The sequence below is a fragment of the Coenobita brevimanus genome, chromosome 89 (assembly GCF_032717465.1).
Source record: "Coenobita brevimanus isolate Jiangsu-jjx chromosome 89, ASM3271746v2, whole genome shotgun sequence".
NCBI classification, from domain to species: Eukaryota; Metazoa; Arthropoda; class Malacostraca; order Decapoda; family Coenobitidae; genus Coenobita; species Coenobita brevimanus.
Genome location: NC_137042.1, coordinates 27056779 through 27076492, shown reverse-complemented (window position 1 = coordinate 27076492; position 19714 = coordinate 27056779). Strand labels below are relative to the sequence as shown.

Sequence of the window (19714 nt, the reverse complement as noted above, 5' to 3'; positions counted from 1 at the left end):
TTCTTTCCATCCATCCATCCATCTTTCCTTCCTTCATTTCATCCGTCCTTCCTTCCTTCCCCCTCTCTTTTAATCCTGCCTTGGGTCTTGTTTTGGAAATGTTTTGGCGGTGGTGGGTTTCCTTAATTGCTTCCTCCCCTCCCCCTCCTCCTCCCCCTCCCCCTCCCCTCCCCTTTCCTTCTCCCCCTCCACCTCTTATTTTCCCTCATTCTCCTCCTCTTCCCCCCTTCCCCCTGTACAATTCTTCTCCTCCCCCTTTCACTCCCTCTCCCCGCCCCTTACATTCCTTCTCCTACCCCTCTCACTCCCTCTCCCCTCTCCTTACAGTCGTTCTCCTCCCCATCTCACTCCCCCTCCCCTCCTACAATCCTTTCCTTCCCCTCTCACTCCCTCTCCCTTCCTCTGACAATCCTTCTCCACCCCCTCACACCCTCTCCCCTCTCCTTCTCCCTCTCCCCTTCCCATTTCCTTCTTTTTCCTCCTCATCCCATTCCCCTTCTTTCCCGTTTCCTTTGTTTTCCTTTTTATTTCATTTCCCCTCCCTCTTAGTGGCTTTAGTGTGGGAGAGAGAGAGAGGGAGAGAGAGAGAGAGAGAGAGAGAGAGAGGGTGGTGAAGTAAGCAGGGTAGGGGTATAAGAGGTGGGGAGGGGAAGAGAGGGGAAAGGTCATGTTGGGAGAGAGAAGAGGAGGTAAGGAGGGAAAGTGTGTGAAGTGTGTGAAGCGTGTGTGTGTGTGTGTGTGTGTGTGTGTGTGTGTGTGTGTGTGTGTGTGTGAGGGAAGGGGAAGAGAGTGAGAGAATGGTCTGAGAGGGGGAAAAGGTTGTGTTTGTGGAGAGAATAAGAGAGAGAGAGAGAGAGAGAGAGAGCGTGTTTAGAGGGGAATATGAGAGGGGAGGGAGGAGATGGGAAGGGAAGGGAAAGGAAAGGAAGTTGTTTTGTTTGTAAGGACTTGGGAAAGAGCCGAGGGGAGGAAAGGAAGGAGTTTACCGCTGATTAAAGAGAGAGAGAGAGAGAGAGAGAGAGAGAGAGAGAGAGAGAGAGAGAGAGAGAGAGAGAGAAATCTTTCCGTCCACGTGTCCCCTGCTATTCTACCCTACCCTATCCATTCCCTCTTCACCCTCAGCTTGCCTTATTACGTAGCCTCTCCACCCACTCCAGCCCCTTACCCTCCACTCCACCCCCCCATCCCCCCCTCCGCTCTTCTTTACACCTTCAACCCCCTCCTCATTCAACCGACTCTCCACTCTCTGTCGACCCTCCCCCTCTCTTCTCTCCCCCCTTTCCCGTCTCTCTTCTCTCTACCTCCACCCCATCCTCATTCAGTTTTCCCTCTTCTTCTCTCCCCCTCCATTCCTCCTCATTCATCCCTCCCCCTCTTCTCTCCACCCTCCACCCCTCCTCTTTCCCTCTTCCCCCTCCTCTCTTCTCAGCCTCCTGACCCTCCCCCCGCCTGTCTCTCCCCCCTCCATCCCCTTTCCCATCTCCCCTCTCCCCTCCCCCTCTCTCTTCTCCATAATCCTCGGAAGGGCCACTTGAAGGGATGGGCTGAGGATGGAGAGGGAGGGAAGAGGCTATTCTGAGGAGGAAAAGGGGAGGAAAGAAGGGAGAAAAGGAGGAAGAATGAAGTAGGAGGGGAAGGCAAGAAGTGATGAAAGGCAGGAAGGAAAGAAGGAAGGAGGAGAGACGGAAGAATGAAGGAGGAGGGGAAAGCAAGAAGGATAGAATTGGAGAAGAAAAACAGGAAGGAAGAATGAAGGAGGAGAGGAAAGCAAGAGGAGATGGAACTGGAGCGAAAAGGCCGGAAGGAAGGAAGATGGAAAGCGAGAAGTAAAAATGAAGGAAGAGGAGAAAGCAAAAAGAGATGAAACAGGAGAAGAAAGGAAGGTTAGAAGGAGAGTGAATGGATGGATGGGAAGAGAAGAGTAAAGGAGGGATACGCTGTTTAGGTGATATGTGGGATGGAAGGGAAAGGAGAGGGAAGAGGAGGACGAGAATAATAAAAGGAGGGAATGAGTAACGGAAGAGGGCAGGGGGAAAAGAGGGAATAAATGATGAGGAGCGGGGGGAATGGAGAGATGGAGGGAGTGGACGGAAAGAAACGAGGATGAAGGAACGGGGAAAGAAAGAAAAGAGAAGGAAAAAGTTGGGGAGGGTGGATAAAAAGAGGAAGAGGGAAAAGAAGAAGGAACAGGAGGAAGAGGAAGTAGAAGAAAGAAGGATCAGGAGAAGGAGGAGGAGGAAGAATAAAAAGAAGAAAAAGAGAAGGGAATATGGCTGCCTTAATGACCATCTTAGTATAGACAGGCTCGAGGAGTGGAGGAGGAGGAAGAGGAGGTGAGGGGTGGAAGGAGGAAGGGGGAGGAGAAGAAAGAAGGAGAAAGAGGGGAAAGAGGGAAGGAGTTATGGAGGAGGAAGGAGGGGAAAGAACTGTGGAGACAATACCTCTTAGTATGGAGGGAGAGGGAGGAAGGAAGGAAGGAGGAGGAGGGGTCGGGAGGAAAGAGAAGGTAAGATAGAAAAAGGAAATTAAGAAGGGAGGGAAGAGGGAGAAATGAGGAAGTGAGGTTGAAAGGAGTAGAGAGGACGGAGTATGTGAGAGAGAAAGAGTTCGGAAAAGAGGAAGGAAGTAATGAATAAAGGAGAGAAGGAGAAGGAATCAGTAAGAGGAGGAGGAATAGGTGGTATATCTTGTAGGTGATTTTACAGAGAGAGAGAGAGAGAGAGAGAGAGAGAGAGGAGGGCTTCTGAGGGGATCATTTCACTATAGATGAGGGAAAATGAAGCTGGTGGAGGCGGAGAGAGCTTAGGAGAGAGAGAGAGAGAGAGAGAGAGAGAGGAAATTAGGAAAAGAAATGAGAAAATGGGAAAATATAGTATCATATTACTGTAGCGTTACTGGGAGAGGAAAAGGATCTCTCTCTCTCTCTCTCTCTCTCTCTCTCTCTCTCAAGCTATCTCCTCTTTCATCTCCCACACCCACTCTCTTCCATCCTAATCACCCTAACCTCTTGTCTCCTCTCTCCCACTCCTCCTCTCTTATCTTCTCTTTTCATCGTCTCCTCCTCTCTACTTTCCTCCTCTTCTCTCTTCCTTTCTTCTCTCTCTCCTCTCTTCCTTTCTTCTCTCTCTCCTCTCTTCCTTTCTTCTCTCTCTCCTCTCTTCCTTTCTTCTCTCTCTCTCTCCTCTCTTCTTTTCTCCCTCTCTCTCCTCATTCAAGATCTTATGTGACCTCTTTTCTTCGCTTCGCTTATCTTCAATCCTCTCTTCATTCCTTTTTACTCTCTTTTTCTCTCTTCACCTCTCTTTGCCTCTTCTCTTCTCGTTTTAGTACTAGCTCTTCTTTCCTCACATTTCTTCTCTCTCTCTCTCTCTCTCTCTCTCTCTCACCTTATATATTCAGTCATTTCCCGCACCGGACGATTTTATTCAGCTGTGGGGAGAATTATTGAACCGAGGGGGAGGGTTAGCCTAGATACACCCCCCTTAACCCCCTTACAGAGATAAATAAAGGTAAATAAAATCGTCCGTAGTTAAAAAGAAAATAATGTAGTGGGAATATTACGTCATCGGGTTGAAGGGGTTGACTTGAAGAAAATAGTGGTGACTAATAAAACACACACACACACACACACACACACACACACACACACACACACACACACACACACACACACACACACACAAGGGCTTGACTCTGGTCCTCCTCCTTGTGGTGCCCTTCCCTTGTTTGGCGTCCATGTCGATAATTCCCTCCATTATTCCCTTTACTCTGGCATCCGTAAACGCGTCTCTTTATTACCTCGGATTTTGAAGGTGGAGGGAGAGAGAGAGAGAGAGAGAGAGAGAGAGAGAGAGAGAGAGAGAAAGAGAGAAAGAAAGAAATACGTGTTGACAAGGTGGAAAAAAGTGATCGAGAGGGAGAGGAAACCGAGGAAAATGTGAGCGAGAGAGAGAGCGAGAGAGAAGTTTATAAATGTCTATATATATTTAAATCTGCTTAGGATTTATGGGGCAACTTCTCTCCGTTGGGGGTTTTCTGAGCGTATTTCCTCCCTTGAGAGAGAGAGAGAGAGAGATTATTTAAATCTGCTTAGGATTTATGGGGCAACTTCTCTCCGTTGGGGGTTTTCTGAGCGTATTTCCTCCCTTAGAGAGAGAGAGAGAGAGAGAGAGAGAGAGAGAGAGAGACGGTAGCCAGGAAAAAATTTGCTACAGGTAAGAGAGAGAACGTCGTCATTCGTTAGGTAAGAATAGGAAAGTTTTGCAGGTGAAGAGAGAGAGAGAGAGAGAGAGAGAGAGAGAGAGAGAGAGAATGTCTTGAAAGTTTAAGGGATGGAGAATTGGAAGAAACGGATGGAATTAGTGAAGGTTCTGGGAGATCCTTGGAGAGAGAGAGAGAGAGAGAGAGAGAGAGAGAGAGAGAAGGTGGGGAGGGATATTAACAGAACCAAGTAGGGTGGCTAAAACTCTCAGGCAGGGTTAGAAGGTGATGTCTGAGATAAGGAGGAGGAGGGGTGGAGGGGAGGAGGAGAGTGGTGAGGGGGAAGATGGGAGGGAAGAGGGTAGAAGAGGAGGGGAGGGGAGGAGATTGGGGATGTGAGGGGGACGTGGCTGGGCAGGAAAATGGTGTGGGGGAGGAGGTCAGGGTGTGGGTATAGAGGATAAAGGGAGGGGAAGGGCAGAAAGGGAGATCAGAAGGGGGAAAAGAGGGAGGGGGTAAGAGTAAAGTAGGAAGGGGTGGGGAAGAGCATGGGAGGAGGGGGAGGGAGGGGAAAGGGCAGAGGAGGAGATGAGAGAGGGGGGAAGGGGAAGAGAGAGAGTTGGGTGGGCGAATCGATCTTTTTTTTTTTCTTTTAATACTTCCAGACCGTCTCATCTTACCCAGATCCACTCACACGTGTTTTTATTTTTATGTTCCGTATCTCGCTTGTTATCAGTTCACCCACTCCACTCTAATCTCTCTCTCTCTCTCGTATATTTTATTATCTTTCACTGTCTCACTCATTTGCCTTGCATATCTCCTTTCTCACAAACCCATATCTCTCACTATCTGTCTTACTTGCCACCTCTCTCTCTCTCTCTCTCTCTCTCTCTCTCACACACACACACACACACACACACACACACACACACACACACACACACACACACACACACACACACACACACACACACACACACACACACACACACACACACACACACACACACACACACACCATTTTATCTCAACTACATCTACAACTCAAATCCCTCTAAGTGATCCTCTCGTCCCCTCTCTCTCACACTCATTCTCACACCACTTTATTTCAGTCTCTCACAAGTTTATCTTAATCTGTCTCTCTCACTTTCATGGTCCACTCTCTTTAATCTCTCTCTCTCTCTCTCTTTCTCTCTCTCAACCCCCCACCTCCCCTCACTGCCACGCCCCTCTCTGCTTCATGCCACCAGGAGGGTCACATATCCTCACTAAGCTCGCCCTTCCACACCCTTTCCCCTCTACATCCCCTCCCACGCCTCCCTATCGCATCCAAACATACCCCAGTCCCCTCCCCCTCCTTATCCCCTCCACAGCCCGTCCCCTCACCATCTCCTCTCACCTCTCACCATCTTCTCACACCCCTCACCATCTTCTCACACCCCTCACCATCCCCGCCACACACCTCAGTCCCCTCCCCCCCTCCTGATCCTCACCACTGCCCTTCCCCTCACCACCCCCATCCCCTTCTCACCCGCTCTTCAGTCCCCTCCTCACACCTCCTCAGTCCCCTCCACACCCCTCCCTATCCTCTCCCCATTCCTTCTCCCTCATCCCTTAATATGCAACTATCCATACCCCCACTAATCTCTCCCCGCCCCATACCAGGTCTACCAGTCCCCTCTCACTTTCCCCACTTCTGTCCGACGTCCCCCATCTCCAATCCCTATCCATCCCTAACTTAGAGCGAAGAGGGAAGAGTGGATAGAAGAGAGAGAAGAGTGTGGGTAGGGAGAGGGATACGGAAGAGGTGGAAGGGGAGAGGAGGAAGAGAGAAAGAAGTGGAGGTAAGGGAGACGACGGAAGAAGTGAAGGGATGGGAGGGGATAGGAAGGAGGAAGAAAAGGAATGGGGGTAGGAGAGAGGGAGGAAGAGGAGAGAAGTGAGTGGGGGAAAAGGGTTGGGGGAGGGTAAGGGAGGGGTCGGTAATAGAACGAGACAGACAAAAAGAAAATTGATATTGAAAAATAGTGAGAGTGGTGGTGGTGGGGACGGAGGAGGAGGAAAGAAGGGGGAGAGAGGATGTGACGGGAGAAGGAAGGAAAGAAGGAAGAGGAGAAGATGGGAGAGAGGAAAAAAAGATGGAAAGAGGGAAAGAGGTTGTGACGGGTGATGGAATGAAAGAACGAAGAATAGAAGTTGGGAGAAAGGAGGGATGGCTGGAAAGAGGGAAGGAAGATGAGCTGTGGAAGGAGAGGGACGATGGGAGAAAGGAAAAAAGAGAGAGAGAGAGAGAGAGAGAGAGAGAGAGGCTAAGAAAAAAGAAAATATAGGAAAAAAGAGGGAATTAGAGTTTGAAAGAGACAGAGTGGTAGGAAAAGAAGGAGGGAAAGAGAGAGAGAGAGAGAGGGTGGGGGGGGGGAACAACAGCTGCTGGAAACTGAGTTGGGGAAAACCACTGAGTTTCCATCCTCAGCCCTCCCCCTTCCCCTCCCCTTCTTCACTAACCCCCCTCCCCCCATCACCCTTCACTCCTCCGTCTCCCCCCTCCCCTTTTTCCATGAACCTTAGGACTTAGCCTTCCCCTCCCCTCCCCTCCCCTCCCTCTTCTCCCTCTTGCCATAATTCTCTCTCTCTCTCTCTCTCTCTCTCTCTCTCTCTCTCATTCACTTCGATAGCTTCCCCTCCTCTCCCCCCCGTTCGTTCTTTCCCCTCCTTTCCCTCTCACACTCTCTTGTTTCTCCTTCTTGCTCCTCCACTCTTTCCCCCTCTTCTCACTCTTTTCTTTATCACCTCTCTTTTTTTATTCCCATTGTCCATAGCTCTCCTTCATTCCCTTCTTTCGTACCCTTCCTTTCGTTCCACATTCATCCTTAATTACTCTTCTTTTCATTTCCATCCCTTCCCCTTACCTCTCCTCCCTTCCCTTCCCATCTCTGTTTCCCCTCACTTCCCTTTCCTTTCTCTTTATTTCCCTTCCCCTCCACCTTCATCCCTCTCCTTCCTTCTGGTTCCTTATTCTGCCTTACCTTTTCGTCTGTTTTCTTCTCTTCCATGCTCTCCTCGCCCCCCCCCCCACTTCCTTAGCATCGCCTTCTTTCCTCTTCTCCCCTGAGCCTGCCTCCTCACTCCCTTCTCCCTCCCTTATTATTCTCATGGCCTTATCTTCCCTTCTCCCCCCTCCAGTCTCTCCTCCTCTCCTTTCCCCTCTCCCCCCTTTCTATCCTGTTCTCCTCTCCCTCCCTCCCCATCATGTGTCCCTTTCCTCCTCCTTTCCATGACCATTCCTGGCCTTTCCCCCTTCCTTTCCTCCCTCCCTCCCTCACCCCTCTTTTTCTCCCCCCCCCTCTCCCCCTTCTCTCCGCTCCTACCCCAATCCCACCTCTTCTCTCACCTCCTGTCTACCCTCTTACTGTTCCTCTCCTTCCCTCCATGACTTTCCTTGGCCTTTTTCCTCCGTATAGCATAGCCCTCCCCGTTACTTACTCCTTCCTTCTCAACCCTCTTCTCTCCTTTTTCCGACTTCCCAGGCTTCCCTCCCCTTCCTTCGCTCCCTCTCTGTTATCTACTCTTTTCCAGTCTTCCTCTTTCCATGCCCCCCTCTCTCCTCCTCCTCCTCCATGACCCTTTACCCCTTTAATTTTCCCATACTCTTTTTCTCTCGTCGTGCGTTCCTCCTTTTCCTCTGTTTCTTGCCTTCCTCCTTGTCCTACTCATTTCTTATCTCTGCCTTTTTTTTTTGGCTTAATTAGTCTTTATTTCCATTTCTCCCTACTGTCTGTCTTTCACTTCCTCTCTCCTATTTTTTTCTTTTTTCTTTATTTTTTCTTTTCCACTCCATATTTTCCAGTACCTTGATTAGGCTAACTCCTTTTGTACTTTTCACTCGCTTTCCCTTCGAGTTTTACAAGTTCTATCTTTTCCTTTTTTCTAATCTGCTACCATGTACAAAATGACGACGACGGCACTGCATTTTAATCTTCCTTCTCCTACCACCAGATGCTTTGGTGCAGGTCAGGTAAGGTGTGGGAGTGAAGATAGAGCTCAGGTAAGGTGTGGTAGTGGAGGTGTTGCAATAGAGTATGCAGTGTTGACGTGCGATCAGATCTGAGCATACGTTATACCGCTACCCAACCTTGCTGCATTTACATGGGTATACTGGAAGCCTGTGTATCTCTATATTTGTACAAGTATACTCAATTTTAGTATACCGGTGCGTAGTTAGATATTGATTTGTGTAAATATGGATGTCCGTAAATGCATATTGACGTATAGGAACGTGTGTTTATCCATATACCCTACATATAGAGGTAAACCGTATAACTTTGTATATTACAGGTATTTCATGTTATGCAGGTATAAATACATCGGACCTTAAACATACTGGATGGAACAAGGATCATACAGATATACATGTCAGGGATGCATTCCTTTAATACGTATTGCATATCTCGAAAGCATATGTTTTTATAGACAGATAGATAGATAGATTGATATGTAGGTAGATAAATAGTTAAACTGATAGATAAATAAATAGATAATTATTTTACTTATATGAACACCTGACAGTTTACGTGCTTGAAAGACAGGTTATAAAACAGCTCAGCCCTTCAAAAACTACGTGATATTATGAGCGCTCACAGCTATATTGGAAAAAAAATGATATTTATTGAAGGGTGGCCGGTTATTTCTAAACCCAGATCACGTTTCCTTCAGTAAGGAAATCTCCCCGTTGCTGCATATTGCCTCATGAAGTGATAGGGTACATGATTCCTTTACCAACACTTCCATATTTTTTCGTTCTCTTTCTTCTTCCCTCGCATAGTCCCTCTTTCCTCCCTTTCTCTCTTCCCTCCCCTTTTTCTCTCTCTATCCCCTCCTCCCACCACTCCCTCCATCCTTCCTTCTCCTCTCTTTCTCTACCCATCTGCTCTCTCTCCTTTTCGCTTTCTCTATTTCTCTCTGTCTTCTCCCTCCCGTTTCATTCACTCCCTCACGAGAAATCTTGCCTCCTTCCCACGTATCTTGCTTCACCACCTCACGTAATTCTCTCTCTCTCTCTCTCTCTCTCTCTCTCTCTCTCTCTCTCTCTCTCTCTCTCACCTCCACCATCCTTCCTTTCTCTCCCTTTCCTCCCTTTCTCCCTGCTTCCCCTTTCCCTCCATCTCTCCGTCCCCTTATCTCTTCCCTCCTAAGCTGCCATTGACGCGACCAATGAATTATGTATATTTGGGCGTCTCCTGGACTTTAAGAGAGAGAGAGAGAGAGAGAGAGAGAGGGAGGAGTGAAATATGAAAAAGGTGCGTGTGTGTGTGCGTGTGCGTGTGTGTGTGTGTGTGTGTGTGTGTGTGTGTGTGTGTGTGTGTGTGTGTGTGTGTGTATGTGTGTGTGTCAGAGAGAGAGAGAGAGAGAGAGAGAGAAGTGGGGGAGCAATTAGGAGAGGGAGGTAGCTAAGTGGTTTTTTTTTGGGCGGGGGATGGAGGGAAGAAAGAGAGAGTTTGAAGGAGGAAAGTTTGTAGAGATTCTAAAGAGGGAGAGAAGGAGGGAAGTTGGAGGAAAAATGGAGGTGAGAAGAGGAGGAGGAGGAAAAATATTAGAGGGAGGGTGGAGTGGAAAGGACGCAGAAAGAAAAGGGAGAAAGAAGGAAATGGGAGAACTTAGAGAGAGAGAGAGAGAGAGAGGGAGGGAGAGATCAGAAAGAAGAAAAAGCGAAAGAAAATAAAGAAAACATGAATAAGAGAAGACAAAAAAAGACCCCAAAATTCTTGATTAATAAAAGTGAGTGGTTGAATAAAATTACATTACTTAGGGATATTAAAAGTCTGTGTAAATTTAATAAGGCGAGATTTGCAGGGGGGATGGAGGCAGGGCTTGGTTCTCTCCTGCCGTGGCGAACCTCTTTTGTGTTAGGATTTTTTAATACTTTCTTTTATTTTACTCTCTTTTGTTTTTTATTTTGCCGTCTTTATTATTTTTGTGTATTTTTTGTATTTTTTTTGTACCTGCTTCCTTGTACCTGTGCGCCTTCATTGAAATTAATTACGTATTTTTGTATATATTTGTATCGGATAACTTCTTGCATTGGTTTACCCCTCCCTTTCTTGTTTTTCTTGTTGTAGTTTATTATTATTATTATTATTATTATTATTATTATTATTATTATAATTCTTATTATTTTTATTCTTATTATTTTGTTATTATTACTGTATTTTGTAGTGACCAGCAGACTCTTATAAGGCATTTTAGGGTAGAAGTTTCGTGGAGAAGAGCTAGAAAGTATATATTAACTGGTACTTAAGTATGATGATGATGATGATGATGGTGACGATGATGATGATGATGATGATGATGATGATGATGATGAGGAGGAGGAGAAGGAGGAGGAGGAAGAGATGATGTTTATGATGAGGAGAAGCTTGGGATGGAGGGAGAGATGAGAGATTGCATGGAAGGAGAGAGACTGGACGGGATGGAGGAAAGTGGGGACGACGGGTTGAATGACAAGGACATCAGAGAGGAGAGAGGAGGGAAGGAAGGAGAGAGAATTTGAAGGAAAGGAAAGGGAGGAGGAAATGTGAGAGGGGAAAGAGGGAGAGAAGGAAGGAAGGAAAGATAGAGGTAAGGAAGGGGGGAAGGGAAGGAAAAATGTGTGGGAGAAAAGAGGAAGACAAATGTGTGTGTGGGTGGGATGTGAAAGAGAGAGAGAGAGAGAGAGAGAGAATAAAGGAAGGAGACAACAAAGAGAAACAAGGAAACGTGAATTGACGAGATAGAGAAAGAGAGAGAGAGAGGAGAGGAGAAAAAGAGGGGGAAGAAGAAGGGCAGAGGAGAGAAGAGAGTAGAAGAGATGCAAAGGAGAGGAGAGAAGAGATGTTAGAAGGAGTGGGAGAGTTGAGAAGTAGCCAAGAGGGGAAGAGAAGTGGAAGAAAAGAAATGGTGAAGAAAGGAAAAGAGGAGATGTTAAAGAGAGAGCGAAGAGTGAAGTGAAGAGGGATCAGAGGGAAATAAGAGAGAGAATGAGTGCATGAGGAGAGGAGAGAAGAGGAAAAGTGATGAGGGAGAGAAAGGGGGATAAGAGGGGAGAGAGAACGTAAAGGAAAGAAAAAGGAGAGAAGCAGAGGAAAGGGACTGATAGAAAGAAAGAAGAGAGAAGAAGTTATAGAAAATGAAAGAGAGCGAGGAGGAGAATGGAGAGAGGAGAAGAGAAGGAAACGTGAGAGGATGCTTGAGATTGCCTGGGAAAGTCGTCTGTAATGTGTGTGTGTGTGTGTGTGTGTGTGTGTGTGTGTGTACTGAAGCTTGAGTATACATGGCTTATATATTTATGAGAGTTGCAAAACACTGCGCTGTGTGTGTTTGTGTGTGTGTGTGAGAGAGAGAGAGAGAGAGAGAGAGAGAGACGGGGGAGAGGGAGGGGGAAGCAGATAGTCTACTGTAGTGGAGGAAATATTGATACCTACATTCAGTACATACATGCATTGAGAGAGAGAGAGAGAGAGAGAGAGAGAGAGAGAGAGAGAGAGAGAGAGAGAATGTAATAATAGATCTAGTGAGTCATTAGCACAAGTCATTAGCAGGTGTAAAGGTGTAGTTAGGACTGCTTACACCTTCATTAGTGTCTCCTTATCTCCTCCCCACCCCCCCTCCTACTCTTTCTCTCCTCCTCCTCCTTCCCATTCTCCCCCTCCCCACCTCCCCTCCTTCCCTTTCTCCCCCACCTCTTCTCCCTTTCTGCCCCTCCCCACCTCCCTTCCTTCCCTGTCTCCTCCTCCTCTTCTGCCCCTTCCCACCTCCTTTCCTTCAGTTTTTCCCCCTCCCCTTCTCTCCTCTCTCTCCCTCTCCCTCCCCTTCTCCTTAATCCTCATATTCACCCCTCCCCTTTTCCCTCCTCTCTCCTCTCCCCTCCTCTCTCTTTCCCCCCTTCTTTCCCACTCCTCTCTCCTCTTTCCTCTTCCCCTCCCCTCTCACCCTTCCCCTCCCTCAGCTTCTCTCCCCTTTCCCCTCTGCTCTCTGCCCTTCCCCTCGTCCTCCAACTTACATACCTCACTGGGAGGGGAAAAAGGGAGATTAAGGATGTAAGAGAGAGAGAGAGAGAGAGAGAGAGAGAGAGAGAGAGAGAGAGAGAGAGAAGGGGGTGGGGGTTGAAGGACGATTGTAAGGAATGTTTTGTTAATAGTGACGGTTAAGTGCTTCTCTCTCTCTCTCTCTGTCTCTCTCTCTCTCTCTCTCTCTCTCTCTCTCTCTCCCCTTCCCCTCCCCCTCCCCCTCTCTCTCACCCCCACCTTCTGCTGCATCTCTTCTCGCCCTTCTTGTCGTTACCCTCATCCACATCACTTCTAAACTCTCCCTTCCCCTCTCTTTCTCTCCTGTCCCCTCCATAGCCTTCTTCTTCCTCCTCTTCTCTCCCCTCTTCCACATTACTTCTTACCTCTTCCTTTCCCTCTCCTCCCTCTTCATTCCTTCCCTCCTCTTCTCTTCCACATCACCTCCCAACTCTCCCCTCCCCTCTGCCTCTCCCCACCCCCTCGACTCTTCTCCCCTTAAGGCGCAGTTTGAGATAAATGGAAGGAACTGTTTTGTTTTGCGTGTGTGTGTGTGTGTGTGTGTTTTCTCATGTTTTTTTTCCGTATATTTTCTTCTGTTTTCTCACTTTTTGCTGTTTTGATATTTGGCCATTTATTTCTTTTTTATTTGCATCATTTCTCTTATATATTTTTTTCTCATATTACGTGGCAACATTCCGAAGTGGTGACGAAGCGAGAGTAAAAAAAAAAAAGTGGCTGAGTAGAAGAATTTGAGGAAGAAGAATGTTGATAGACAGGATGGATATATAGATAAAAATATATATAAATAGCTGGATATATAGGTGAACAGGTGAACATATCCGTAGGTGGGTTTGTAGATTGGTAGCTAAATAGATACAAAGACTGATAGATAGAACGAGATAGATAGAAGGAATGTTTGATAGACTCTCCCACCGGTAGATATACACATTGACCTATTAGTGACGAGAGGGGCGGACGGAAATAGATAGTTATACAGCAGATAGATGCAGTAGGTAGATACATTGACAGGTTAATAGATACACAGGCTGAATAGATGGGGAGGTAGATAGATAAAAAATAAGGTAGTGATAGAATAGAATAATAGTAGACGTTGTAATAACTTGGGAGGATAAAAACTGAAAGAAAAAGAGAAACGAAATAAAAAAAATATAAGAAACTGGAATGTGAAATATAAAGAATGATAAAAATGAAGAAGGAAGGATAGAAGAATGAAAGAGAGAAGAAGAGAAGAAAAAGAGAAAGATGGAAGAGAGCGATAGGAATGGCAGATAGGCGAGGAAAAAGAGGTAAGAATTTATGACGAAAAAAATGAGAGAGAGAGAGAGAGAGAGAGAGAGAGAGAGAGAGAGTGAATATTAATTAGAATATGACTAAATGAGGAGGAAAATAATAAAACGAAGTGCGAAAGAGAGAGAGAGAGAGAGAGAGAGAGAGAGAGAGAGAGAGAGAGAGAGAGGGGCCGCAGCAGACAAAGACGGGAAAGGAATAGGAAATCACGATCGCCTTTTTTCCCATGCTGTTTTTCTTGCTTTTTTTTTTTTTTTTTTTTCCCCTCCCAATAGATTCCATTCTCAAGCTCCAGACAATTATTTTGGAGTGGCTTTCCGGGTTTTTCTCTTTTTTTTTTTTTGTAATATTTTTTTCAATTTGGCTTTTTTTTTTCACTCTAGATTTTGTGTCAGAAATCATCGATCCCTTTTTTTTTTTTTTTCGTTTTTAATCCATGGAATTTTTCTCCAGGGCGGTACCGGTATTTTAGTCCGGTCCCTAACTCCTCTTCCATAGCGATTTGTTTTTGGATATGGCTGGTTAGTATCCTTATGTGCGTTACTTGTGCAGAGTATGGCGATATTGGAAGGATACGGTATATGCAGTTCAAAAGAGGATAGTAAGGTGTAATAAGCAAAATAAATCGCTAAGGAAGAGATGTTAGGGAGTTTCCTTAACCGAGGAGAAGACGGGCACCAGACGATTTGATTCTGCTTAAAGGGAGGATTTTTTTTCCAATCCGGAGTTGATACATATACATTTAATACTAATAGACCCCCTAAGTTAATTTTAATGATTTAGAAGTACCAATAAATATATGAATAAATACATAAATAAATAGATAAAGAAATAGATAAAAGCAAAAACCGGTACGTCATGAGGCCGAAGGGGTTATGATGTGGTTTCTTGAGTTGATTTTTTTTTTTTCTGGAGAGAGAGAGAGAGAGAGAAAAAATTGGGAGAAAATATGTTGTGCCATTTATTGGAAAAGTTAATAAAAAACCTGTCTTTATTTCTGTTATAGTAGCTAAGAAATATATGTACGTCTCTCTCTCTCTCTCTCTCTCTCTCTCTCTCTCTCTCTCTCTCTCTCTCTCTCATACATTCCTGTGAAGTTCTTTGGTTAATTCCGCGGTCAGTCGCTTTATCATTCGTTCGTTTTTCTTACGTTCCAGTTACTCTGGGTTTCAGTCACTCTTTCCAGTCCATTGATCCTGCCACGAGTTTCCAGAATTAATCGCCTTTCCAGAATTGATCGTCCTTCGTGTCGTTCCGGTCAATAACCACGCCATTCCTCGTCTTGCATCATTTTTCTCTCTGACATGGAGAGTATGTTTCACCTCTGTTTGATTGTTTGTTAGTTTGTTTGTCTGCTGGAACGATTACTCAAACACCAGAAAGAGATTTGGGCCAAACTTGGTGGGTAGATAGTCCATGTCCCAGGGAACAGTCGATTAACCTTTGGGACAGATCCGGGTCGCATTACAGATTCTGGATCCGGGAAACATTTTTTGTGAAACCCTAATCAGTGATGAGGAAACCTAACCCATTATGAAGAGTGGTTTGGAAATTACGTTGCCCGTGTCGGAGAGATGCGCTCCACAGAGTGCCCCTCTGGTCTGTTAGCCTACTCACTTTACAGGCACATTTAACACGTTCATTCAGCTTTTGGTTTTCTCTCTCTCTCTCTCTCTCTCTCTCTCTCTCTCTCTCTCTCTCTCTCTCTCTCTCTCTCTCTCAATTTATATGTGAGCGAAACCTGCTATTTTTCTTCTAGTTATTTTATTCATTTGCTTCCACTTCGCGCTTGCGTTCCCTCCAGACATCCCACTTCCATGTCTTTCCACTATTATTAACATTCACCTCCTACTTTCGTCTTGCACACCGAATCATATACTTTTATATTCGGTACACCAACCACCACCATCTCCACCACCATTACTCCTCCTCCTCCTCCTCCTCCTCTTACTACTACTACTGCTACTACTACCACCACCATTCACCGTTTCTGCTGTCACTTTCGGTTTATCGGTTTTAAGTCGCATTGATGGCCCCGTAGCCCCTTTTTCCTAGCGATTTATTCTCCTCCTTGCAGCTTTGCATTCACTAGCAAGTTGTTTCGTTTTATTATTGACGTATTCGTAGATTGCATTCGTAACGCACAAAAAAATATTGAGGTGTTATGAGCAGAATAAATCGATGAGGAAGGGGTGTTACGAAATATGGAAAAGCCACTTACAGTATGAAACAATGTCATACTTTTTTCAGCTTTTGATAATCAGATTACTACCGTTCATAGAGAGTTTACATTGAAGGCTCATGGGGTATTTCTTTGCGTGTATGCCTCCCTGTTCGTTCCCAGTCGAGGTTCTCAAGACGGACTTACACACTCACGTCCGTATTCTCTTCGGTTAAGGAAGCTCCATAACGCCTCTTCCTTAGTGATTTATTTTTGGATATGGCTGGTTAATATCCTTTTGTACTTTATTTATGCAGAGAATTGCTATATTGGAAGGATTTAAGTAACATAAAAGAGGTCAGTAAGGTGTAATAAGCAAAATAAATCACTTAGGAAAAGGCGTTAGGGAGCTTCCATAACCGACGACAATACGGACCTCATTCTTACTCGCGGTCACAGCACATCAAGTACAAAGAATGATCTCACCTCATTGCGTCACTCATTTCCGGCTGTGTTCACGTCACTGGGTTTTGTTTAGGTCGTGTAGGAAACGTTGATATGTAATTCTCATGGTATTATTTGGTCATGTCACTCACCTCCACGGTCACCTGTGTACTGTCATTTTCAGTCCAGTCCAGTCCAGCCCTGTCCAGTTCTTACAGTCCAGTCCAGTCCAGTCCAGCCCAATCCAACTCAACCTAGCCCCAGTCCAGCCCAATCCAACTCAACCCAGCCCAACCCAACCCAACCCAACCCAACCCAACCCAACCCTATCAACCCAGCCCAACCCAACCCAGCCCAACCCTATCAACCCAGCCCAACCCAACCCAGCCCAACCCAACCCAGCCCAACCCAACCCAGCCCAACCCAACCGAGCCCAACCCAACCCAGCCCAACCCAACCCAACCCAACCCAACCCAACCCAGCCCAACCCAACCCAACCCAGCCCAGCCCAACCCAGCCCAACCCAGCCCAGCCCAGCCCAGCCCAGCCCAGCCCAGCCCAGCCCAACCCAACCCAGCCCAGCCCAGCCCAGCCCAGCCCAGCCCAACCCAACCCAACCCAGCCCAGCCCAACCCAACCCAACCCAGCCCAGCCCAGCCCAGCCCAACCCAACCCAACCCAACCCAACCCAGCATCATGTCACCTCATCTCATCTCACTCGCCTGGGCATTAATTACTTTTTACCTGTGTGTGTGTTGCAGGTGTTGGCGCGGGGCACGTGATTCCCGATGTGAGGCCCCCGCCACCATAGCCCCTACCTACCCAGGCCACACACAGCCTAGCCTCAACACCCTACGCGAACAACGACACAGCGACGTAAGTGTTCGTGTGTGTGTGTGTGTGTGTGTGTGTGTGTACTCTTGTAATGGGTGTATCGCGCTCAGAGGTTAAGTGTCTTGTGTATTTTTATAATTATAATAATTAGAGTCATCTTGCTTTTCGTGTCGTGTGATTCTTGTTATGTAATGTGGAGTTCGTGATGCCTGTCGTGTAGGTTACGTTCACCCCTTGTTTTTCAACTCCTTCTCTCCCTCTCCCTCTCCCTCACCCTCCTTCCATTCCCTTTCCCCTTGGACCCCTTCATTTTAATTTTCCGTCTCTCATCTCTCCCCTTTCCCTTCCTTCTCTTTCATCTTCTTTTCCTCCCTTCGTTCCCCCCTCCCACCCTTTTCTTCCATTCCTTCTCCCCCTGCTTTTTCTTTCCCCCTCTTTCTTCTGTTCCTTTTCCCTCCCGTCCCACGCTCCTTGTTTTCCTTACCTCTTTCCTTCACCCATCATGCAGATTTCTGTCTTCTGTTTCCCCACCCTCTCTCTTCCATCCCTATCCCTCTCCTTTTTTCTTCATTGTCCCCCATCTTACTGCTCACCATCTATCCCCCCTCCTTCATTCCTATCCCCTACCCCTCTCCTTCCATTCTCCATCCTTATCTCTCCCCCACTGTCCTTCTCCCTTCTCCCTCTTACCGATGCGTTGCTAAGTGAAGTGTTGGAGAGTCGCGTTTGTTTATGCGGATGGATAGTAAACAGAGAGAGAGAGAGAGAGAGAGAGAGAGAGAGAGAGAGAGAGAGAGAGAGAGAGAGAGAGAGAATTACCAGGTATGTACATGAAAAAATATCAAAGGAGTCAGGGAAAAAAAAAGGAAATTTAAAGTGACAGAAAAAAATAGTGACGAGTAAGAGAGAGAGGGAGAGATAAAGTGGGTGATAAAGAAGAGGGGAAAAGGAGAGAGATGGAGACAAATGGGGTAATTATATGAAGGAAAAAATAGTATTGCGACAAATGAGGCGGGTAAATTAAGGTGTGGAGAATGATGTTGGTAGGTAGGTGAGTACGTTGACAGGTAGGCTGATACAGTAGGTTGTGTAGGTAGTAGATAAATCGATTGGTGTGTTTGGATAGATAGGTTAGCATATAGGGGCGGAAGTATATTGTGAGTGGTAGGTTGGTCAGTAGGTGGATCTATCTGTCTATCTATCTATCTATCTATCTATCTTTATACATACAGGATAAATGTATCTGGATGGCAAGAAGAAAGGAAGGAATTAGGTAAATAGAGGATGGATGGATGAGTGGAATCAAGGAAGGAAGGAAGAATAGATGAACGGTAGCCGAAATACGGTAAAAAAAAATAACGTAAGACTGAAATATGAAACGGAAGGGATAAGTAGGAAGGGAAGTGAGTCAGAGGAGAAGGAGAGGAGAGTAAGTGAGTGTGGGAGGGGCTTCTTCACCCCTCCTTCCTCCTTCCCTTCCAATTCATTCTACTTCCTTTTCTTCTACTTCTTCCCTTCTTTATTCTTTCTTTTCGTCATCCTGTTTTTTTTTTCATTATCACTTTCTCCACCTTCATTCCTTCTCCAATTTTTCCTCTCCTTCCCTCCTTTCGCCTCCTCTCTTCTCTCTGCTCTCTCCTACTTCTTCCTTTCATCACTTGCTTTCCAACATTATTCTTCCTGTTTACTTTCTCCTCTTATTTTCCCGTCTCCACCCACCGGTTCTCTTCTCTCCTTCTCCTCCATCATCATCATCATCATCATCATCAACAAGAACAAACTTCTTAACCACTTCCCTCCTTCTGTCTCCCCCACCTCTCTCCTTTCTCCTCTACTCACCCCTTCCGTTCGTCTCTAACCCCTCCTTCTCCCCCTCTCCTCCTGTCCTTCACAACATATGAGTCTGGCCCAGTTGAGTAACATCACTTCCCTCCCTCAGCCCACCCTTATGGCGCCTCTAGCTACGGAAAAAAAGGGTGGATGTTTCTGTAATTGTGTGTGTGTGTGTGTGTGTGTGTGTGTGTGTTTGAGAGAGAGAGAGAGAGAGAGAGAGAGAGAGAGAGAGAGAGAGAGAGAGAGAGAGAGAGATGGTAAGGGAAGAGGAGAGGCTGGAAGACTGAGGGAGAAGAGGGGGAAGAATGGGAGGGGAGGGGCAGATGGGGGAGAGAAGAGTGGGATACTTAATTTGGAGGGGGAAAAGGGGGAGACGCACTATCCTTCTGACTGTAACCTAGATAGAATGCCTGAATTAGAGAAAAAAGCTATAAAAAGACAGACAGACAGACAGTAGAGATAACACGTAAACGATATAACAAGCAGGGACACAGGCGGAGAGAAGAACATGAACAAGAAATACAGACTAGCGAAAAACTGACAAATATAGTGAAGCACAAGATAGGCAGGTTGACAGACAGGCAGGCAGAGAGACAGAACAACGCATTAGATGGACAGACAGACAAATAAACAGGGACATAAAAACATCCAGGCAGACAGACAGGTGAAAAAATTGACGGGCACGCAAAGACGAAGGATTACTTAACACGTTGCGGCAGTTTATAATCAGGCCAAATCCAGACTATTATAATTATGTTAGGAAAATTCAAGCATTCCAAAGGCTAATTGAGAGAGTATCCAACCCTCTTGATGATTAAAATTTCCCTAAGATAAGTAAAATCGTCCTGTATAAAATGGTTAAGTACACAAAGAAACATGAACGGAGAAATTC

The 19714-nt window shown here is 46.2% G+C and overlaps 1 long non-coding RNA gene across 1 annotated transcript in view; it reads left to right on the top strand.

The window, feature by feature from the left end:
• Window positions 1-19714, top strand: part of LOC145411390 (uncharacterized) — an 83535-nt gene that overhangs the window by 28776 nt on the left and 35045 nt on the right. The window contains exon 2 of the long non-coding RNA XR_013899413.1: window positions 16917-17031. This is a non-coding gene — a long non-coding RNA (uncharacterized LOC145411390). The remainder of the gene's footprint in view (window positions 1-16916; window positions 17032-19714) is intronic.